This window comes from Eleginops maclovinus, chromosome 12 (assembly GCF_036324505.1).
Source record: "Eleginops maclovinus isolate JMC-PN-2008 ecotype Puerto Natales chromosome 12, JC_Emac_rtc_rv5, whole genome shotgun sequence".
Lineage (NCBI taxonomy): Eukaryota > Metazoa > Chordata > Actinopteri > Perciformes > Eleginopidae > Eleginops > Eleginops maclovinus.
The window spans coordinates 21,909,524-21,934,017 of NC_086360.1; the positions used below are offsets into that span (position 1 = coordinate 21,909,524).

At 42.3% G+C, this 24,494-nt stretch overlaps 3 long non-coding RNA genes across 7 annotated transcripts; 1 reads left to right on the top strand and 2 right to left on the bottom strand.

The window, feature by feature from the left end:
- Window positions 1-6: 6 nt before the first annotated feature.
- On the bottom strand, window positions 7-24,195 carry LOC134872960 (uncharacterized). 5 transcript variants are annotated; one of them, XR_010166892.1, is made up of 10 exons: window positions 14,121-14,253; window positions 13,126-13,338; window positions 11,455-11,555; window positions 7,507-7,601; window positions 7,351-7,422; window positions 7,028-7,270; window positions 6,611-6,640; window positions 6,442-6,528; window positions 6,071-6,159; window positions 7-3,396 (listed from the first exon to the last, which is right to left on the bottom strand). It is a non-coding gene; the product is annotated as an uncharacterized LOC134872960 (long non-coding RNA). The 5 variants fall into 5 exon arrangements; XR_010166894.1 differs by lacking the exons at window positions 13,126-13,338; window positions 14,121-14,253 and adding an exon at window positions 23,999-24,195; XR_010166893.1 differs by lacking the exon at window positions 11,455-11,555.
- Window positions 15,878-19,968, bottom strand: LOC134874263 (uncharacterized). Its single transcript, XR_010167040.1, has 3 exons — window positions 19,565-19,968; window positions 16,105-16,216; window positions 15,878-15,962 (listed from the first exon to the last, which is right to left on the bottom strand). It is a non-coding gene; the product is annotated as an uncharacterized LOC134874263 (long non-coding RNA).
- LOC134873170 (uncharacterized) lies at window positions 20,489-21,250 on the top strand. Its single transcript, XR_010166924.1, has 3 exons — window positions 20,489-20,615; window positions 20,816-20,896; window positions 21,073-21,250. It is a non-coding gene; the product is annotated as an uncharacterized LOC134873170 (long non-coding RNA).
- Window positions 24,196-24,494: the final 299 nt, after the last annotated feature.

Sequence of the window (24,494 nt, forward strand, 5' to 3'; positions counted from 1 at the left end):
ATTTATTTTAGCAAAATGATTTCATACACAAATGTCGCTTCCTCAAAATGTAGCCCCAGTATTTATTGATTTACATTTGGAATGACATGGAAGTATACAAAACATTTATTCAATTGTGAAAAAGTTAAAAAGTTATTTTACACATACATTCATAATGCCCTGTAAGGACTGTAATACAGTACTAGCATCATTTGGTGAGTTGAACATTCTGAAAGATACTGTAGTTCGACAAATAATAACAATAACAAGAACAATAATACAAATAATAATAATCTGCACAAAAACAATAGGTTTCCTCGCACTTCTTATGACAACTGGTTCCTAGCACCTTAGTACTCGGCAGAGTTGTGGACTCGAGTCACATGACTTGGACTCGAGTCATGAATTTGACGACTTTAGACTTGACAAAATCTAAAAAGACTTGCATAGAATAGCAATTAAACTTAATCATTCAGCCAGCAGTAGACCAGCAGTTTCTGTGTGATGCAGGTAAAATTGCTGTTTTTGCCAATGGAATCAGGTGTGCTGGAGAGAGTGAATTAACAAGCATACTTCAGTTTCCTGTCGGAAAAGGCTGCTTGATGGCAAGGTAAAGCAGGAAAAATATAAATTAATATAGTAAGTGTGCACTGACAATGGAAATGTAATGTTAAAACAAACACAATCATACAGTATACAATACAATTCATAATAATACAAAAATAAATATTAACACAATGTTAGCATTGATATATGAGGAGATAGATTCAAATGCAATTTATGTGTGGCTGTAAGGGACTTTCTGACATCTGTTTTATATGCTTACCTGTTACAGATTTGAATAATACCAGATGAGTAGAAGCATCATAGATGAACCACAACAGCCTTCAATCTCACAATTCTTGGACAGTCGTGTAGCACATTACAGCATGAGTCATCCACGGCAGAAGGCTATCAGTAACGCAACACTGTTCGACTTGATTATTGATTGCAACCTTCCCGTCTATTGTGGAACACAAGAGTTTTCTGCACTTTCTGACAGTAATTGACAGTAAGTGCAGCCCAGTGTGTCGCAGAACGTTGACATCAAAAACAGAGAGCTTCGCTGGGGAGAGACGTTCAAGATTAAAAACTCAATTGAGCAACACTGAGCATATTTCAGTCACTGTGGACATTTGGTCTGACCGAAAGATGTGGGGATTCCTTGGTGTCACTGTCCACTGGATAGAGAAAGAGACAGCTAAAGAGAGGATACAGCTAAATACCAAATCTCTTGGCCTGCAATTGCTTCAAAGGCTCACACACAGCTGAACGAATCTGTGACCAATTTGAGTCAATATGCGATGAATACAACAAAGATAAATTGGACTACATTATTAGTGACAATGCTGCTAAAATGCAAAAAGCATTCACTGTGTGCTTCCTCAGTGAACAAGAGGATGATGACGGAGATCATCTTGATGACCCTGATCTCTGGTGTGACTTAACCCTGGAAGAACAGCAAACGGTAGATGCTGCTATGGCAAAGAAACAGCGCCTGCAGTGTTTTGCGCATACTCTTCAGCTGGTGGTGGGAGACGGTTTGAAAGAAACGAAGTGGCATGTCCTTCTCTTTCCAAGTCATCAAAATGTAGCTCATTGCTGCACACAAGCACAACATTCAAAGATGTGTTTGATAGTGAATTTGGGGAACAGAAAGGCATCCCTGCTGCAGTCCACACAAGATGGAACTCAACACTGAGGCAAGTAAAGGCAGTTCTCCAGTGTGATAATCTAAAGCTTTTTGCCATTCTAGAAAAGGCTGGGCATAAGGAGCTGTGATTCACACCACGAGACTGGAATCTGTTGAAGGAGTTGGTGGACATCTTGAAGCCGTTTGGAGAAGCAACTGATTTGACACAGGGAGAGAAGGTCGTCACAATCAGTGCAGTTGTTCCATCCGTCTTGTCCCTCAATCATCACCTTGAGAAGTTGAAGCCTCAACTTTGTTTCCTGAGCGACCTGGTCAGAAGTCTCCAGGCGTCCCTGAACAAAAGATTTCTTGGGATCTTCATTAACGTGAAAATGGCCGGGACTCAAGATGGGATCACTGCGCCCTTTTCAGACCCAGTCTACCTCAAAGCAGTCGCCTTGGATCCAGCCTTTTCTCTGCTGTGGGTGGAGCACCATGTACTGGTCAATCGTGACATCAGAGGTGGCACAACAAGTTAAAGGTAAATGTTATTGACTTCAATGCAGCTTTTTTTCTCATAGTCTGATCTTATTGACAGCATCAATAGTTGCATTTTTCAGTCTAACACTGTATCACCAACACCAATGGTAATAAGGGCTCTTTTGTTTCTGCTGCTGTTAAATGCTTTTCCAGAAATGATCCTGCAAGAGTCTACAGAGACTGAGCAACCTGTGCCTCTGGTTGATGAAGAAGAGCAAGAGGACCTTGGACAAGGAGAAGGGCTGTTTGCTGCATACCATAAGAGGCAGAAGAAGGATGTTGGGACCACTCCAGCACTACAGCTAAGTCACTACCTAGACAAAGCCGAAGGACAGAACGCCGTTTTGTTCTGGGCACTGAACATGAAGTCTCTTCCTTCACTCTTCCGAGTGGCCACCAGAGTCTTGGCAGTGCCTGCCTCTAGTGCTCCAGTGGAGCGAGTTTTCAGCCATGCTGGCATCATACTACGTCCCCATCGTGCACAAATGACTGACAGACTTTTGGGCAATTTGATCTTTTGCAAATGCAATGCAGCATAGGGCCCTGACATAGAAAAGCACAACTCTGTTCATTGTCATGTTCATGACACTTCACATCTAGTCCCCTTCCACACACACACACAATTTCTTTTCTTTTTTTTAACACAGTTTTTTAAATTGTTTTTAAGCATATATAGACAATACATAAGACAGTACATAGACATCCACAAGACACTAGGGCTGAACGATTTAGGAAAAGAATCTAATTGTGATTTTTTTTCCTCAATATTACAATTGCGATTTAATATGCGATTATTTTTTCAAGGTCCTCTTCTCATGTATTTTTCAACAAACACAAGCAATAAATCAATCGTGATTACAATTGTGAACCTCGTGAGGTAGCAACAGTAGCGAGGCACGTTCTGCACAATACCTGACGTTGCGCAGCATCTTCCTTTTTAAAGCCAAAATAATTCCACACAACTGACGTGCCGCCCCTCTTTGGTACCAAACTTCCAGCCGTGCACTCTTCTGACGAGCCTGAGGCCATTGTGCAACAGGTTCAAGCGCAGCGTTGACCTCTTTCCCTGCCTGCTCGACTTCGCTCGACTCGCTCGCAAGTCCTGTGACCAGATCACGTGACCAGTCAAATCGCAGCCTTTGCGGTTGGAAAATCTTGTTTTGTCATATTGCGATATTATCGCAAATGCAATTAATCGTTCAGCCCTACAAGACATTAAAAAAAAGACATTAAAAGTCACATACACAACATAAATAAATAAAATCAACTACAGAAACATGTGGGTAGACTATGTAAGGAAATATACAAACATGTAGGCAGATATAAAAGGCTTCCATCCTTCTCCCAGCAGAGCAACATTACTCATCTCCAAATTGCTGACCCCAAGTGCTCTCTAGATCTGCATGTTCCAGATAGTTAAGGAAAGGGCCCCATACTTTTTAAATAGTTCTTGTTTTCCTTTAATTGAATAGGCTATTTTCTCTAATGAGACACATGCAGACAGTTCTTTTAGCCATTTACCAAGTCTTGGACTATTTACATTTTTCCATGAAAGTGCTATCATGCGTTTAGGCTGCAGCAGACATGGATCTAAATTGATTTGTTCTTTGTTCCTTATGTTATGTTTTTTGGGGTAACATCCTAACAAAAAAAACTTCGGCTCCATAATTAACCGCAATGATAAAATCTCTTCTATCATACATTTTTACATCTTCCCAAAACGTTTTTATCTTGGTACACTCCCAAACACAATAAAAAATCTTCCCTTGGATTGTCCACACTTGAAACATAAGTCTGGGATATTACCATTAAATCTGTTTAGCTTTTCTGGAGTAATATATGTACGCATCAGCCAATTATATTGTAAGAGCTTAAGACGGGTATTCACTGTTTGTGATTGAGCCTTTTCGCAAGCACTTTCCCATTCATCAACTGAAATGTTTTCCTGCAAATCCTCCCTCCACTTTCCCAGTTTAGCTTCGGAGGACTCAGGGCACCCAGATATAAGCAAGTTATAAAGTGCAGAAATTAAGTTTTCCCCCTACAATCCTTTAACATTATTTGCTCTACTGGTGAGTATGGCGGAATAGTTCATTGTTTTTGGTTTGCTCCAATAAAGCTTCTAATTGTAAAAAAATTAATAAAATGTTTCTGTGGAATGTGGTGTTTAATTGCAAGCTCCTCAAACGACATCAGTTTGACATCAATGAGCCTATATATATCCTGACTTTTCTTTACCCCCTTATCTGACCAAATTTTAAACCCACTATCGGCTCTGCCTGGAAGGAAGTCATAATTTCCCCAAACTGGACTAAAACTAGAGAGAGAGAGAGGCTCACCCAAGTACTTCCTCACTTCATGCCTGACTCTAAACATGTTCGTAGTAATAGGGTTAGTGTTCTTTTCGTTTTTTTTAAGTCTCTTAAGAATAGTTGAGTACAAGTACATGGGAAGAGGTATCTCTAGAGCTTGGGACTCCATCTCTCTCCATGCAGGGGGGTTGTCATTTGTAAAGTAAAACATAATCGTCCTTAACTGAGTTGCCCAGTAGTACCAGAGAGGATTAGGACACGCAAGGCCCCCTCAATCATAGGGCATATACAGGAGGGCCAAGCGCAAGCGGGCTCGTTTGTTGTTCGACAGAAAGTTTAAAAATAATTTCCTTAGCCTTGAAAATAAGTTTGGAGGAGGAGGCAGGGGGATGTTTTGGAATAGATACAGCAACTTGGGGAGTATGTTCATTTTTAATATATTAGTTCTCCCAATCAAGGAAATCGGCATAGGCGTCCATCTATCAATTGTGCAGGTAATTGATTCCATAATAGGGTCATAATTAGAATACACTACATCTGTTATATTGGGCACTATTTTTATACCCAGATATGTAAAATTATCTGCAACTTTAAACTGGGAGACTGGTGCAGTCGGACTACTTCTCTCTTTGGAATTTAATAACATTATGGAAGATTTTGAATGATTCATTTTACAGGAAAATTCTCCAAATTTCTCTATCACTTCTAATAACGGTTGGAATTGATGTCACTAAGTCCCTGAAAAACACGATAACGTCATCACCATATAAAGCTAAACGATGGTTCGTTTGACCTATAGTTATACCAGAGATTTTTGGATGAGACCGAATAGCTATGGCCAGCGGTTCTATCGCCATTATGAATAAAAGTGGTGATAGAGGACACCCCTGCCGGCATCCCCTTGTGAATCTTAATTGGTTTCGAGGTTGTATTAATTGTAAGTATTTCTGCAACAGGGTCAGTGTATAACAATTTAACCCACTTACAAAATGTTCACACACACAAACATTTTTGGGAGTGAGGATATCTTGTATAAAGTGGTGACATGTTTGAAAAGGTTAAAGTTAAACTTAGGTTTTGAAATGAGTTAAAAAGACTGAAAATATTTTTTTATAAAGTGGTAACACATTTGGAAAAGTTACATTCAGCTGTTTTTGTGAGCCTCCAAATACTTGTTTGAGAGTGAAGACATGTTTTTTGGTTCAAGGCTAGATTTAAGTTTTAAGGTGAAGAGTGTTTTGCAAAAATGAGGATCTTTTGAGACAGTTATAGTGCAATAAGCAATGGAAATACAAAATGTCAGCACTTTCTGTGGAAATGACATTTAACTTTGTTTTTTTCAAATGTGTTTGAACAATGTTCTTGGTTTGATAAATATATACAGATCTTAAAAGCATACATGATTTGTGTAAACATTATTTCTCCGTTGTTAAAAGGACTTGAAACTCAAACAGTAGGACTTGGGACTTGCAAGAGACTTGTCGGTCTTGACTTGGGACTTGCTTGTCTTGACTCGGGACTTGAAAGCAAAGGAACTTTGTAAAGAGCAAAAATATATTTAAATTACCTATGTGAAATGTGTTGATTATTCCTCTCTTGCTTAGACATATAAGCAATATGCAATCAGACATGCAATTCGTAGTAGTGCTGAACCACCTGTGGAATCAAAAGATGGATCTTTAGGGCTATTGTATCAATACACAACGAATTAAACACATCTTAACACTTTGATTTCACCTGATTCTCAGCCTTTGAAAGACAAGCCAGACCAAAAGAACAAAGACAGGAAATGGGAGGGTGGAAGCAAGTAGGGTTAGTTGCATTATTTTTCAAATTTCAAACCAGGAAACACATGGAAAAGTGAACCATATCTAACCACTGGCTGCTGTTAACAGTTTCTTGTGAAGAAGCAGAAATAACAAGTTGTTCAGAACTTACTAACTCCAGCGATAATGTGTCCAGGTTTTGCATGACCATTTTGCGGACCCTCTGTGGGGACTGGTGAGGGTGTAGTCTCTCTCTTTTCTAGTAGAGGAAAAACTCCAGTCAATGGTCATTCAATACTGTGAGTAACATGGTATGAAGAGAATCTGAAGGGAAAACTTACCATTAAAAAAAGCGCAAATGTGGCTGTGGTCTAGTTGAAAAAACAGAGAAGTATTACCAAGTGTTTTTGGATAGAATGGCATCAGGCATTGGACTTATAGAAAATATCTTCACCATGTATATACTGTGACCATTTATTTGGGGTTATTTGGGAAATTGTGGTGGGTGTTGAAATCGTTCAATAATTTTACAATTTGATTTGAACAGTAACATTTTAATGAGAATAAATATAAATGTAGAAGCTTGTTTGGCATCAGGGCTATATTGTGATGATTGTTGTAATGAGTGCACTCATTTAAAGTCAGCACAAAAGGAAGAGGTCTGAAAAAAGCTTAAATGTAAATGGGGACATTTTTGCATCACCGAATGATCATAATATAAGCCTATATTAAGGGCGTTGGAAAGTAAGTGTAAATACCTTTGCATTTTCCAGTCTTCATAGGACTGCTTTTCACTTCAAAATCACATCGACCGCTTGTATAGAGAGAAACAAATGCCCGACCATCATGTTGGCAGACAGTATTGGACAGTGGAGGTCCTGCAGGACTACAATCTGCGATGTTGTCAAATGACACCAACTCATCGTTGCAAAATATGGCAGTCACGCTATTGGCACATCCTGGGTCCATGCAGAAAAACAGACATGCAGAGCTGTTTCCACCTGCAACATCATAAAGTGTGAATTATCTCTCATACAATTTTCCCTTTATCCTGAAAAGAAGGTGCACAATAGAAGAATACCTTGAATGGCTGTGGCTGGAAAGCACTGCATGAGTACAGCTGCCCAAAACAGCGTAACGATGACCCACAGCTCTGTCAAGAATTAAATATGAAATAGCTGATAAAAATGGTTGTAGTTTAACACAGTTTAAAGTTGGTACATTTTCAGAAACATACCTTTCATGTTAGAGATCAAGGCTGAGAAGTTCTGCATGGTACAATGTAAACCTGGTCCAATGTTGATCACTGATTTAATGTTCACCCCTCACTTCCTGTTGGCGATATACAGTAGATTCCCATCAGAGACATACTCATACAGCATTCCTAATTATTATGTTCAAGGTTTCAAGGTTTTATTTGTCATATGCACAGCAGATACAGCGTATATGTTGGCAATGAAAATCTTATGTCGCGTGCTCCTCCAACAACTCAACATACATGGTGCAAATAACATAAATAAAATAGTGCAAAAGAGAGAAGAATATTTACAGTAACAACAATAAAGATTTGAGGATGTGAAATATATACATATGTGGAATACATTGAAAGTATTTAAATACTTGTGGAATGAGGAGGTATGGACAGATGCATATATTATGTATAGAGCTCCTGCAGATGATGTCATATATGCTGGTCACGTGACGAGATACGACAGGGGCAGCCATTTTGGCAGTCATCGCGGCAGTAAATTGACAGGCACTGGCAGACTGTCAAGGATGGTGGATAACTGCTGTGCACCAGGTTGCACAAATAGGCGTGGGAAAAAGAAAGGTGTATCGTATTATCGCATTCCTAAAGACGCGGAGAGGAGGGAGAAGTGGATTGGAGCGATTAAAAGAGCCAGGAGCCTTCAGAAAAAGACTGAAAGATGGGACCCCCCGGCCGTTGGCTTTCGCTTATGCAGTGATCACTTCATATCAGGTGGGTGAAGGAATACAGTACAATGCTACAAAAAGTTTCTGGTCAGTTTAATTAAATTTAATTAGTTTAATTTAAGAAGTAGCACCCAGTTATTATAGCTAACGGACACTGTGATGTCCCTTTTTAACTCAACAAGTGTGGCTCTGGCGCAGCCTAGCCAGTTAGCAAGTTAGCTTGTAGCAAGCTAGTGGTAAACAAACCCGTGTTGAAATATTCCTTCTTATTTTGTAGGGAGAAAGAGTGATAATCCGTTGAGTCCGGATTTTATCCCCTCAATTTTCGATTACCTTCCATCTCCAGAGAAGAGGAGACATAAAACGAGACTGGAGGTTTTTAACAGAAGGCAGAAGGCTAAACTGCACAAAGTAGAGCAGGCAAAGATATCTGCAGAAGCCATCCGTCAAAGGTGGGTAGATCAAACTCCTGTCTGATTACATGTTGGGTCTACTTGTGATCGGTGTGTTATTCAGATTATTTTATTTCAAATAGTTAACTGCCGTGATATGGTTATAAACAATAACGTCACACCAGTCATTTAATGAAGGCTAATATCATATGATTTCCATTATATTTAATCTCTCTAATTTTGTACTATAAAGCCGAATTTCACTTGAATTAAAATGAGAAGTATACTCGCTCGGTAAGAAAACACTGGCACCGGTGGTCATGTTGACTGCCAAAATGGTGGCTCCCAACCAAAAGTCACGTGACCGCAGGAGCTCTATAGCAGATGTATATGGCAGATATGTATAATATATAGATATGTGTACTATAAACAGATATGTATGGCAGATGTGTATAATATATATATATATACATATATGTATGTGTGTACTATAAAAAGATGTGAGTAGACATTCACACAGCTCAGGAGTTCAGTAGTCTTATAGCCTGTGGTATAAAACTGTCTCTGAGTCTGGTGGTCTTGGTCCGGATGCTGCGGTACCGTCTGCCAGACGGCAGCAGACAGAACAGATTGTTGCTGGGGTGATGGGGGTCCTTTAATATCCTACCGGCCTTCTTCCTACACCGCTGGGTGTAGAGGTCCTCCATGGATGGCAGCTCCGTCCTGGTGATGTGCTGAGCAGTTTTCACCACCCTCTGTAGAGTCTTACGGTTGAGGGCGGTGCAACTGCCATACCAGGCGGTGATGCAGCCAGTCAGGATACTCTCGATGGTGCACCTGTAGAAGTTGCAGAGTATCCTGGAGTCCATGTTGAACTTCCGCAGCCTGCGGAGGAAGAAGAGCCGCTGTCGAGCCGTCTTGGATATGACCCTGGTGTGATGTGTCCATGTCAGGTCCTCACTGATGTTTACCCCGAGGAACCTGAAGCTGCTGACTCTCTCCACAGGAGTCCCGTCGATGGTGATGGGTGTGTGTGCCTCTCTCTGCCTCTTCCTGTAGTCCACAATCAGCTCCTTTGTTTTGCTGACGTTGAGATGGAGGTTGTTGTCCTGGCACCAAGATGTCAGGGCTCTGACCTCCTCTCTGTACGCCGTCTCGTCACCGTCTGTGATCAGGCCGATGACGGTCGTGTCGTCAGCAAACTTGATGATGGTGTTGGAGCTGTGTGTGGCCACGCAGTCGTGCGTGGAACAGGGAGTAGAGGAGAGGGCTGAGCACACAACCCTGAGGGGCTCCGGTGTTGAGGGTCAAGGTGGAGGATGTGATGTTCCCCATCCGCACTGCCTGGGATCTGCCCGTCAGGAAGCTCATGATCCAGTCACAGAGGGCGCTGTTGAGCCCAAGGTCCCTGAGCTTAATGATGAGCTTGGAGGGCACAATGGTGTTGAATGCTGAACTGTAGTCAATGAACAGCATTCTCACATAAGTGTTCCTCTGGTCCAGGTGGGAGAGGGCAGTGTGGAGGGTGAGGGAGATGGCATCATCCGTGGACCTGTTTGCTCTGTAGGCAAACTGCAGGGGGTCCAGTGAGTCAGGGAGGGAGGAGGTGATAAAAGTTTTGACTAACCGCTCAAAGCACTTCATGATGCTGGAGGTGAGTGCAACTGGGCGGTAGTCATTGAGGCAGATGGGTTTTGTCTTTTTGGGGACAGGGACAATGATGGACTCTTTAAAACATGTGGGGACTACAGACTGGAGCAGTGACCTATTGAAAATGTCTGTGAACACATCTGCCAGCTGAACTGCACACACCTTGAGAGCACGGCCAGGGATGCCATCAGGTCCCGGAGCCCTGTGTGCGTTGATCCTTTTCAGAGATCTACACACATCTGCACTGGTTAAAACCAGTGAGCAGGGATCCTGGGCCTTTTGTGCCTCCACAGCCGGGGGCTTCTCAAAGCGTGCATAAAATGTGTTCAGTTCATCTGGGAGAGATGCAGACACTTCCTCAGCACCACTCGTTGTCCTTTTGTAGTCTGTTATTGTTTTTAGTCCAGACCACATATTTCTGGCGTTGGAGCCCTTGTAGTTCGACTCCACCTTGTCCCTGTATTGTCTTTTCGCACTGCTAATAGCTCTCCGGAGTGCATACCTGGAATTCCTGTACTCATCCAAATCACCGCCGCTGTGCGCGATGGCCCGTGCTTTAAGTTTAGCTCGGACCTCGCCGTTTATCCAGGGCTTCTCATTTGGGAATGTCCGTACAGTAATCCGCGGCACGACGTCATCGATGCATTTGCCGATGTAGCAAATGACCGCGTCAGTGTGTGTGTTTATGTCGTCCTCCTCAAACACACACCACTCCGTGATGCCAAAGCAGTGGCGGAGAGCAGAGTCAGACTGCTCGGACCAACGCTGCACTGTCCTTGTCACAGGTCGGTCCCTCTTCAGTCTCTGCCGGTAAACGGGGAGCAGAAGAAGAGATATGTGGTCTGACTTGCCGAAGGGGGGGGCGGGGGAGGGCTTTATATCCATGCCGGAAAGGAGTATAAACATGGTCCAGTGTATTTCCACCGCGCGTGGGGCAGCTGACGTGCTGATAGTATTTCGGCAGGACTTTCTTCATGTTGGCTCTGTTAAAATCCCCGGCCACAATAAATGCGGCCTCTGGCCGAGAAGTCTCTGTCCTGTCGATAATCCCATACAGCTCCACCAGCGCTGTAGATTCCCATCAGAGACATACTCATACAGCATTCCTAATTATTATGTTCCCTGACACCCTCCTGTTATTACCACTCAGTCAGAACTAATCTCCTGTTTGACCTTCATTCACACTATCCAGAACCAAAAATACTTACAGACAATGTTACTTTGACTTTCCACAACATAGCAAAGAAGGATGGATGCAGATTCAAACTTTAACATCCTCATCTCTGTCCCTATCAACCACCATTGGCTGCTACTAACAACAGAAGAAATAAAACAAAAAGCAAATGTTAAGATAATAGGATAGCTTGGGTCAGTGGACACTGGGATGAGAGGTCTTGTGTTCACAACGGCTGTCACCTCTGCCAAGAAAGTGGATAACACTTCATGGGTCAGTTGCCAGAATGAAATGCCCAAAACCATTGAGTCGAGTATACGTCTTGTCACCCCAATCATGCGCTCCCAGCTACCTCCCATGTGTGAAGCATGGGGTGGGTTAAACACCCATGTGCATCCGTTGTCGCTCAAGAAGTCCTGTGTCACCTAGTTGTTGCAGTGTCTTGAGTCGATATCAAGCTCTTTACATGCGCCCAGGAAGTTGGTCCCACAGTCGGACCTCAACTGTTTGGGCCGCGGATGGAGATGAATCACCGCAATGCATTGATGAAATTGGAAGACTCCATTGACTCGATCACTTCAATGTGTATGGCTCTGACACTCATACAGCTAAAAATGACTGCCCACCGTTAAGCTTAACATGTCCACTCTGTCATAGTGAAATATCAATATAAAAAACCTTTCAGAAATTCGAAATTGTAAAACAGCAGTCACCTTGCTAACTGAATCATGTTGCTAACTGAAGGTCCACCATTTGCTCATGAAATGTTAACATTAGCCAAAATGTAACATTAGCCTGACAGGGTGGACATGTTTTGCTGTTTGCATGTAGGGGAGACCGGGTATGATTGTAACACTTTTTTTCTTCAGCACCTAAAACTACCTTTTTTTTAAGCTACATGTCTGAAACGTTTAGGTAAAGTACCCACAGTTGTCTACTACAACTGGCAACAATTTCAATTTCTATAACTATATCACAGACTTTGTGAGATGATGAAAAATACAAGGTGGTCCTTTGTTACAACCTACCCACTACTGGGGTAGGTTGTAACACATACTGGGGTAAGTTGTAACAGGTAGACAAAATGCACAAAAACTAAGGGTACTCCAAGTGAAATGCCACAACAACAGTTGAAACAGAACAGAAAAAACATCAGGAAAAATATCTTGGGGAGTGAGAAAAGCAAAAACAAGAAGGCAAAAAAACCTGCCAAGAAAAGGGTGAAGGCTGATGACTCCTCTTCTGAAGAAGAGGATTTTTGTGTCATCTGTATGGAGCCATTTACAAATTCAAAATCCAAAGAGGTGTGGGTCAAGTGTATTTTATGTACCGTTTGGGCCCATCAGGCATGCACTCCAGGCATGCCCAATTTCATTTGCCAGCATTGCGATTCTGATTAACAGTGCATTTAATTTGTTTGCCCTTGTTACCATTGTGACTTAAGAATGTCTTTCATTTCTTTGTTGTTGTCACCCTTGTGACTTAAGATAAAACATTTAATTTGTTTGTTCGTGTCACAATTGTGACTGATTAAGAATGCCATATGGCTCTGAAGAATGCATGCACAAACACACACAATATGCACATACACTGCCAATATTCACACACATTGTATTGTTGCCTGCCATTCATTTGAAATAAAACTGTTGTTGTTTTCATCGACATTCCAAATATCACTTCCATCAAACCCATTTTTAGCAATCACCTCCCCCAGTCGATCGAAGAAGAGTGCAACATTAGTGCGATTGAAACTGGTGGCCCTTGAAAGGCTAGTTGCCTGTAGACTCCTCAGTGAAAGTCTAGGGTTCCGCTTCATGAACGAGCTGAACCAATCAGGCCCTGCCATATTCTTCTCATCCCAGGTTTGTGGATGCTTTAAGTTAAATTCCACCGCAAGTTGATAGGCAAACTTTCTGACCTAAAAGAAATCATAACACAATGTCATTTTTTTGGAAATTGTCTAAATATATGTGTTGGTATTTATTCAACTTTTACCTGATTTAAAATATTGCATTCATCATTCACAAACATGAAGTTGAGCTTGCATGAAAGGTCCAATACAAATTAAGAAGTGTTGAATCTTGCCTTTTCTACCCTAGTCTCAAAACACTTATCCATCATGCTCACCTCACGTGGAGTCTGCCCAAAATATATATATCAGCTGCCTGGGTAATATATGCAGACAAAGTCTCCTCCTGCTCCCTGTTGAAGACCTGGTTAGGACTGACGTATCCTACACGAGGAAGGTCCATCGATCCCTGGTCTTTCAAAGCTTTATATTTCCGCCAATATCTGCCTAAGGTGACATGGCAGATCCCATGGGATTTTGCCACTGCCCTGACTGACTTTCCTCTCTGAACTTCCTCTGCTGCTCTTTTTAAAAGACTGGCATCGACTCCACGCTTTGTTTTCCTGACCCAACTTCTAGGCATTCTGTAGAATTATTAAAATCACAAAAATGTTCTTAGTTGTATGTAAGGGGATGGTTGTAACACTTTTGAAACACACGTTTCAACCTACCCCGCCACTGTCACCCATTGTTTAGCTAGCTGTATCAGCATGGTGCTACGAAATTAGCAGGAGGTTGATACACCATTCTAGAGAAACTATAGTTTAACTTGATATGACTCATACAACATTACCTACAACGGTAGAAGTACTAAACACAAAATTATCTTGTTATTTTTTTTACTTTCTTACCTCAGAATTAGATTTTCTGCTGTAACTTCAGGAGAGATAGCAGCACCGACTGGAAAATGTCCATGTGGGATCGAAAAGGAAGCCTGAGGAAACTGAAACTGTTACATGACTCCTATCTTATCCCTGATTGGTGGAATTGGTAGTGTTACAACTCTCCCTGTGTTACGACTATACCCGGTCTCCCCTATACGTCTTGTCACCCCAAGCATGCGCTCCCAGCTACCTCCCATGTGTGAAGCATGGGGTGGGTTAAACACCCATGTGCATCCGTTGTCGCTCAAGAAGTCCTGTGTCACCTAGTTGTTGCAGTGTCTTGAGTCGATATCAAGCTCTTTACATGCGCCCAGGAAGTTGGTCCCACAGTCGGACCTCAACTGTTTGGGCAGCGGATGGAGATGAATCACCAGGCCCGTCGCGTTCAGGTAGGCATGGTAGGCAATTGCCTAGGGCCCCCGAGTAGGAGGAGGCCCCCCAAAGACGACAGGTTAAGATTTTTTTTTTTTTTTTTTTTTTTTTTTCAAAATTCAAAGAAAAGTCTGATACAAATGCAACATGAATCAAACAACATGCATACCAATAAGACAGGTCATGTATTCAACAGCAATGACGATTTTAAATAGCTTCATAATAATAAGCAGTCATCTGTATATGAAGGGCTCTGCTGCGACTGCGAGGGCAGCAACAGCGCCTCCCTAGAGCATGCGATGTCCGAAAAGCGCAACGACACATTGTAGTCGAAATACCCCAGCTCGAGGGGGCCCCCCTTTCCCATGCATTAGCGCGACAGCGTCAAGTGCAAGTGAAAAGTGAAAAATTAAAATGAAGCGAAATTATCTCTCCGGCAATCAAAAAAAGAAGAAGAAAAGGGAAGAGGAGCAGAAAAGAAAACAAGACACCGGTAAGTAGAATATACACAATCAACATGAAAATTGTGCCAGGCAGGGTATACCATATTTTGCTAGAGTAGCGAGGTTGTAACGACGACTAGCTAGGAACCAGTGGTTTGGCATGCTAGCATGCTAACCAAACTTAAACTGCTACCTTTGACTTCACTATAAGTTCATAACGTTATCAGCTGGCCAAATTGATCAACGATTAATTCCTCTTAATATCCTAAATAAACTTCACATATGTTTTCAGTCGTTAGAGCCTTGAGACAACCAGTGAAATAGTTATTCCTGTAGTAGCTAGCTATTTAATAGGAGATTAACATGGGAGTTTACAATAATTTTGCTAGAATACCATTGGGTTGATTTACTTACTTTATTTACATTTTAACGGTTAACATCCCGGCGCAGATCAGCCACATGAAGAAAACAGCCACTTTAGTGTCAATTAATCCTTTTCTAAACCTATTCTGCTGTTTGTTGTTGTTGGTCTCCATGATAGCTGTAAATACCACTGGACCACCGTTAAAAACTGTACCGATAGCTTTGAGCTTTTTCTATGGGACACAGACAGTACACAGACACACACAGACACACCACGGGTGCGGGGATGGCGCTGTTGCCACTCACAGAATTGATTTCAGGAAAACAGCTCGTCTTAGTGACTGTATTTCTGTTTTCAAACCAGTGAAAACGGGATTATTGTAAGATTTTATTATTATTTTTTTTTTTACTTTTTTTTGGTGAAGCAGTGCTTCACCCAGGCCCGTAGCCAGCATTGTGGTGGGGGGGGATCTTTTCCCCCCGAAAGTGGACTTCATTTGGCTCCCTACTCCAATGCCCCCTAAATACACCAGCACATTTCAAATCTTTTAATTTAGACATATTTTATTCATCGTCAAGTTTGTTGTGAGTCTGTTGTTGCTGTCCTTCATTTTTTGTCTGTTGCTCCCCACTGTTAACATAAATGGACATGAATTGCTTCAATTGAGCTATCTCTATAGTCATTAAAACTTTAACAAGAATGAAGAATTTGATATAAATGTAAGTGTTACTCAAACTTCCTACATCTGTGATTGTCTGTCTCTGTTGCTCACCTCAGTTGTCTGTTGCTTTCTTCCATTGCCTGTCTGTTGCTGCCCTCCATTGTCTGTCTCTGTTGTTGTTCTGTCTGTCTGTTGTTGCTGTCCTTTATTGTCTATCTCTCCACTGTTGACATAAATAGATAAGAATTACTTCATGAAGTACACTATCGGTATGGTCATTAAAACTTAAACATGAATTAATAATGATATAAATTGAAGTGTTCCAGAAAAGAGCTTTCAAACAGCATCAAAACCATCTCTTTGTAATTTAAATTGACATAATCAAGGTTGAATGTGTAGTGCCCTACCCTCTTACTTAAAACATTCTTAGTCCATTTCTCCCTTATATTAGTGCCAGATTCATGCAAATGCAGTTCTGGGGTTCTACCTTACCACTAAGAAGGCACACAAAGTTTGATTAAAATCTGTGTCGGTTGGGCCCCAAAGTGTCTGATTTCACGTGAAATGACCCACCCCCCATGTCTCCCTCTTCTTCTTCTATGGCTTCTATTGCATCAGAACGCTCATCAGGTCCAATCGTCTTGGGTGCATTTTTGAGTATAGATCGACAGCTTCATCCAGATCCAGAGCCATGTCGTAGTGGGTATGGATGAGAGCCAAGGATGACATGCGGTCCTCTCCCATGCTGCTCCGCATGAATGTGTTGAGTCTCCGGAGAACACTGGCAGACCTCTCACATTCGCAGGAGGTCACTGGCAAGGTGCATGCAATTTTCAGGAGTTTGAAGATGTTCGGATACATCATCTCATCACACTCTTTGATAGCTGAGGCACATGAGCTTGGTCTTTGGTGTAATGCTTTGACCTGCCACTTCAACTTCCACCGTTTCAGCTCCTGGTCAATGACCTCTGGTGATGGCAAGTCATCTTGGTACAGAGCGACTGCTTCAGAGATGTCCACCGTTACATCTGAGTTGCACTGGACAGATGGAATTAGGCCCATGAGCCTTGATGCGACAAAGGCACTGTAGAAGTGACTGTAGGCATCATGCCGTGCTGCCCATCTTGTGCGGCTGAGGTCAATCAGGGGCTTCCGCTTTCCGGTAGAATGTGCCTCCTTATCTACAACCTCCTTGAGAAGGTGTTCCCTCTTCGGGCTGCAGGTGAAGAACATGACGATGTACTTCATCTTATCAATCATGTTGCGCACAACTGGAAGAGCACAAGAGCGTGCAATGACAAGGTTCAAGCAATGCCCATTGCAGTGCATATAAACTGCCTTAGGCGCATCCTTTTTTATCAAAGCTTGAACGCCAACATTTTCGCTGCTCATATTGCTGGCGCCATCGTACCCCTGGCCTCGACAGTCAGCAATCTCTATGCTTAGATGACTCAGCACATCTTTGATCGCGCTTGCAATGTGGCGACCTGTGATCCGTGGCAAAGTACAAATCTCAAGCAACTCCTCTCTGATATTTAAGTCTTTGTCCACGAAGCGAACACACATTGGCATCAGCTCTTCATTATGGGATGTGACCTCATCAGCTAGGACTGTGTACATCTGAGCATGCCTGACCTCTTCCACGATCTTGGCCTGAATCATGTGCTTCCCTATTACATCAATCATTTCATTTTGGCTTTGAGGTGATAGATATGTGGCATTTTTTAGCTTTGGTTTCTCCAAATGCTGCTTCAGCTTTTCATCGTGATTTGAAAGCAGTTTCAATAGGGCCAAGAAATTCCCAGGATTGCCACTACAATGCTGCTGCTCAGCTGATCCTCTCAGTGCAATGCATTGACGGCCACAGTAGAGAACAGCCTCTGCAACGCACTTGAGAATGTGCCTGTTCTCTTTGATGTTGGTCTCCTTTGCACTGTCCATACGGACTGATATCCGGGTATTGGGGTTTTCATGTGACTGTCGAAACAGTTTTGCTCTTTCAAATGCCACTAAATGGTTTGCTTTCGATTGGTGGCTTCCAATTATCTTCGTTTTCTTATGCCATTTACTGAAGGGCGCATTTATCAGTGAAGTTGACTGTTTCCTCTCTGTGGCATTGAGAAAGAGAGCACAGCATATGCAGAAAGCGCCATCGAGTTTCATGCTGTAAACCAGCCACCATCCATGCTCCTCAAACCAATCATACCTGAATGCCCTGTTGCACCCACCAATAAATGTAGTTGGGAAAATGAAATGTTTCGAAGGTCTGACGTGGTTTTTCACCAAATTGTACTTTTGGCCATCAGACATCTGACACACAGCCTGTGCTATTTCCTCAATAGATTTGGTTGCATCTATGAAGAAGCCAAGGTCACTGTCAAGTACAGAGCTCGGCTGGGCTACCTCACATTCTGCTGCCTGTCTCACTCTCACATCCTCAGCCACTTCAGGAGCTGCTGCATCTCTCTGCTCTTCCACTGCACTGTTACCTGGCAAGGCTGTTTCATTGCTGCTACTACTAGCTGCTGGTAGCTCACCCTCCACATGCTGACTCACTAAATAAATACAGCAAAAGAAAGACATTTAAGTCAATTTTAGAGTATTTCAAACCAGACATAATAATAATTTTATTCTCTGAATTATTTTATTTTCTATTGTGCACATAGAATTGTGAGGGTTTGGGTAATTTCATCAAGCAGATATATTGCATTTGTCATAAAACGGTTTTAACAAAAAGCACACACAACAAACGTCTGACAACAAACATCTGCACCTGAAACACAAACATCAGGTGCAGGGAAACTACACTGATTGACTCACATACACCCTATCCATGTTTAACCCCCTTTTTTTTTTACACCTCTATACTGTATTTTATTTACTATGGCCTTAGGAGCAACAGGCATGGTGACAGTAAAATACAGCCTAGCTGGAGCAACAGGCATGGTGACAGTAAAATACAGCCTAGCTTGATCATCAGCATTGCAAAGTGAGTTACTGAATGTTATTGTCACTTACATTTCTTAAAAATCAACTAATGGGCATAAAATAATTTGGCTTTAGTGTGGGGGGAACCCCTCATAAAATCCGTTTCACTTTCAGGAAAAGGTGGAGAGGCACCAATAGAGACCGAGGTCGAAACTGCACATAATAAGTTCTGTCATAGACATCTGAAGCCGCGAGCACAAAATGGTAACACTCTGCGTCAAGACAGTAGACTCAGGAGACAGACACTAGTCTAAAACAGACGGGGGGAACTGTCAGCTATGTGGCACTTGCAGAGCACAAGCATAACGAGATGGAGGGGGGGAGACATTGAAGCACCGAAGTCACGTTAACACGCCAAGCAATACACTTTTAACAATCCCGAAAATAGTTACTGTTACGTTCGCTATGTTTCCTACAAAATTGACAGTGGTATTTTCTGTGTTCGGCGAGGGATGGGGCTAGCATATAGCCTAATGGAGCTAGGCAACCACTGACAAGTAGCCTAGGTCAGTGAGTGTTCAGATGCAGCTAGGTCTAGCAGCTAAGTAGTAAAGAAATAGAAGCCCTGCACTCAGCAGCTTACCGATTTTGGTCCTTTTCTGGAATAAGTCACCAATGTTTTGGGACAATGTTGCCGCCGACTTCTTTCGTTTACGTTCCTTGTCTTCTTTTTTACCCATTTTCGCTATTCTTCTGATTCTTCTTTGTTCCTATGTAATAGGCGATTAGGCTAGCTACCAACAGAAATGGGGGCATTACCGCCACCGACTGGATTGGTGTAAAACAGTCTGAACAAAATGTGTAAACAGAAATATTAACCATTTTTCTTACTCGTCACTTCTCTGAGTCTACTTTTCTTTTTTATTAGTCTGGATTTTGATATTGTAAATTTAGATTTGAATCATGTATATTCACCGGAGATGAACAATTCATTCATTGAATAGCCCACATATCTTGAGGGGCGTGTCTGTGTATGGGGGGAGGGGGGGGGGGGGTCGAGTGCGGGAGGGGGATCGAACGAACCCTTCGATCCCCCCTGGCTACGGGCCTGGCTTCACCTGTAGTCGTATAGAAACCGCCACTAAACCGCCTAGTAGGAACTGTGTGTAATGCTTTTAATATCTATTTCACCACAATTATCAGACTGTAAAATGATAGGATTTCAAAAGCATTTGAAAAATAACCAAGCTAATCATACAGTACTTATTCTTTCTCCAAGGGGCATTGCTGAAATTTCTTCATCCCGCTCTACCAAGTGTTGTCTCTGGTGCTACTGAAGGTAACGTTCTTTTCTACCTATTATTAGTGCCTTCTATCAACACACTTGATGTTATCAAAATGACTTTACATTTTTCTAATTCAAGTCATAGTTGTGTGTATTCATTCCACTTGCCCACAGAGTCTTCTGGACATTTCAAATATGTGGGACATTCACTAATGTTAATGAATAACTGAGTTGTTGAGATCAATGCATGCAAAATGTGCAATATAAATAAAAAGAATATTATTTATGTATTTATTTATTTTTGCACCAGGGCCATCAACATCGTCTTCGTCACATGTTTATGAGGAGGAGCAAGTGGAAGACAACATTGCGGCGTCCACACCACTTCCCAGCAGTGGTTCAACAGAAGGTGCATTAAGCCGCACAATTTCAACTTATCACCTATCATAGTGACCCAAAGTTATAGCAGCATGTGCTGTGAAAGTGTATTAAAATGACCATTTGCTATAAAGCGTTACACAAGTAGATCACCATACCTTAAGCATTTAGTTGTCGTACTTCACACATGAAACTGTGCCATGAATTAATTTGTAATTACATATTTTTCAGCAGTGCCATCAACTCCATCACGACTTGAGGAGGAGCAAGTGGAAGCATCCACACCACTTCCCAGCAGTGGTTCAACAGAAGGTGCATTAAGCCGCACAATTTCAACTTATCACCTAACACCCATGTGCTATGAAAGTGTATTAAAATGACCCTTTCTTTTTAAAGCATTATACAAGTAGATCACCATTCCCTAGTTGCTGTACTTACCACATGGCAATTGTGCTATAAATTAATTTGCAACTATATGTTTTCAACAGTGCCATCAACTCCATCTCCACTTCATGAGGAGGACAAAGAGGAAGATGACATTGACATGGCAGAGACCACCCCACCATCCAGAACTGGGGTACCTGTAGGTATTGCAAGCACCACATTAAGTGATGACCCAGGATGTTGGCCCAGTGTCCTAACAAGCAGTATGCGCTGTGAAATAGTCAAAAAAGGACCTGTGCAAATCATGGACATTGAATTCCCGCAAAACTTAGACAATCCTCCTCGAAGATTCACCAAGGACAGTTACAAAAGAACCATGAAAAATGGTGAGAATATACATCAATCGTGGCTGGTGTATTCCATCCACACAGATGGAGTGTTCTGTTTCCCTTGTACTGTTTTCGGGAAGCGTGAGCGTGACAATGCCTTAACGACCTGTGGCTACGGTGGATGGAAGAACCTTTCCTATCGCCTAAAAAAACACGAGTGCACAAAGGTGCACTGTGACAATGTGAAAAAGTGGCACGACCTTCAGAGGAGACTGCAAACCAGTACACTGATTGATCAAAGACAGATGGAGTTGATGCAACTTGAAGTTGAACACTGGAAAGGCGTGATTCGGAGAGTGATTGCCATAGTTTCCCATCTGGCAGAACGCAACCAGGCTTTGAGAGGAACTACCAGTACCGTGTATGATCGCCACAATGGGAATTTTCTGGCTCAAGTGGAACTCCTAGCACAGTTTGATCCGGTAATGAATGAACACATCAGACGAATACAATGCAAAGAGACAAAGGTGCATTACCTGAGTGGAGTCATTCAGAACGAAATCATTCAGCTGGTCGGAGACAAAATCCTACAGGAGATTGCAAGAAGAGTGCACAAAGCAAAATACTTCTCCGTGATCATGGATTGCACTCCTGACATCAGCCACAAGGAACAACTTTCTGTTGTTCTCAGGATTGTCAACTGTGAAACACCTGTTTCTATTGCTGAGCATTTTTTGGGATTTGTACATGTTGAAGACACAACTGGTAAAGGGCTCAGTGAAATCCTGCTTGACCAGTTGGAGAAGCACAACCTCAGCATTTCAGATTGCCGTGGGCAGTCATACGACAATGGCAGCAATATGATGGGCCACAAACAGGGTGTGCAGGCAAGAATTTTAGAGCTGAACAACAAGGCGCTATGCATCCCATGCAGCAGTCACACACTAAATCTGGTTGTGTCAGATGCTGCCAAGTCTTCAGTGTTGTCCATGTCTTTTTTTGGTATGCTGCAACGACTGTACAACCTTTTCAGTTCCTCTGTGCACCGCTGGGCAATTTTGAAGCAGCATGTGAAGCAGCTCACCCTTAAGCCACTTTCAGGGACGAGATGGGAGGCCCGAATTGACAGTGTGAAGGTAGTGCGGTACCATCTACCTGAAATACTAGACGGACTGTCAGCACTGGAGACATATGCTACAGAGAAGGGGGACTCAGAGACCATGTCCTCAGCAAAAAGCTTACATGGTGAGCTTAAAACATGGTCCTTTCTTCTGTGCACAATAACCTGGTACAACGTTTTGTATCAGGTTAACCATATGAGCAAGCTCCTCCAGAGCCCGGATGTTTCAATGCAAACACTGAAAAAAGAAACCGAGGGAGTGACAGAGTACCTAGAAGATTTCAGGGAAAATGGACTCGCATCAAGCCAAACGGATGCAATGGAGATTGCAGAAGATCTGGAAATTGAGAGGAAATTGCCTGAGAAAAGGCAACGTAAAAAGAAAAGGCAGTTCCTTTACGAGAGTACAGATGAAACCCAATCGACCCCAGAAGAGGCCTTCAGAAGGGACTTCTTCCTGCCTTTGGTTGACACTGCCATCACCAGCCTAAAAGACAGATTTTCCAGACTGGAGGGGGTGTATGCCCTGTACGACTTCCTGTTCAGCATTGATATCATGAGGGCCACAATCAAGACTGGGAAATTGCATGAGAGATGCAGGAAAGTGGAACAAACCCTCCATGATATTGATGCAGACGACTTGGCATTGGAGATCAACTCTGCTGTCCACACCTTTCCAGATGAAGTATCCAGGTGCCCATTTAAAATGCTGGACTACATATACAGTGAGAAGCTGTTGGACCTGTACAGCAATTTAAGCATTGCACTGCGCCTACTTCTGACCCTTCCTGTCTCGGTTGCCTCCGGAGAGAGGAGCTTTTCATCTCTGAAGCGCATAAAGAATTACATGAGGTCAACTATGAGCCAAGAGAGGCTCTCTGGACTGGCACTCATGTCAATTGAGAGTGACGTCCGCAGGTCTTTGGACTTGGAGGGGATTGTGTCTGCATTTGCTGAGGCCAAGGGCCGCAAGCAGCAGTTTCAGTAGGAAATAAAAAAAATAATAAAGGCTACTTTTCAGTGTATGTTTGACCTCTTTTGTGATTAAAACGCACAGAATTGCGGAATTTTTTTTTTTAAAGGCCCCCAACAACTTCTTTGCCTAGGGCCCCCAAAATCCTAGAAACGGGCCTGTGAATCACCGCAATGCATTGATGAAATTGGAAGACTCCATTGACTCGATCACTTCAATGTGTATGGCTCTGACACTCATACAGCTAAAAATGACTGCCCACCGTTAAGCTTAACATGTCCACTCTGCCATAGTGAAATATCAATATAAAAAACCTTTCAGAAATTCGAAATTGTAAAACAGCAGTCACCTTGCTAACTGAATCATGTTGCTAACTGAAGGTCCACCATTTGCTCATGAAATGTTAACATTAGCCAAAATGTAACATTAGCCTGACAGGGTGGACATGTTTTGCTGTTTGCATGTACATTGTTAATTTATTTTTAAAAAAGTGTTGGAGCTTGACCAACATGGATTTCTAACATCATAACATCTACTGAGGTGTATTTCGATTTAATTATATATCCATAGTGATATTTGGAAAATCTTAACTGAACAGTGCTACTCACCCTCAAGTTTTTCTTACACGGGCTGCCAACGCACTATACCAATTGAGTAGTTTGCGGTAGTGAAGTACACAAACGGAAAGAAAACAACATTTATGTTCCGTTCGTTTAGTAAATGACACTAACTTCCATCATGATATAAAAAAACTGCGTCGCTGTTAATCTCGTGACTCCGTTTCACACGCTGCTGTCGAAAAAACTTTCCCAAGGATCAAAGTGGTTCCTGAGGAAGACCGGTTTGTGACAGGGCTTCCAGCTAAAGGAGGTGCCTGCAGCAAATGTTACTCAAAGTACGTATTAGCATTAAAATATACTTAAAGTAAAAGTACTCATTATGCAAATGTTCCCATTTCAAAATAATATATATGATATTTGATTATAATTATTGATCATTAGTGTTATCCAAAGTTGGTAAAGGTGCAGCTAGTTTTAATGACTTTGTATACTGCAGGGTAGCTTGTGAATTTGACTCCAGCCAGGTGTAACTAAAGTCAGATTA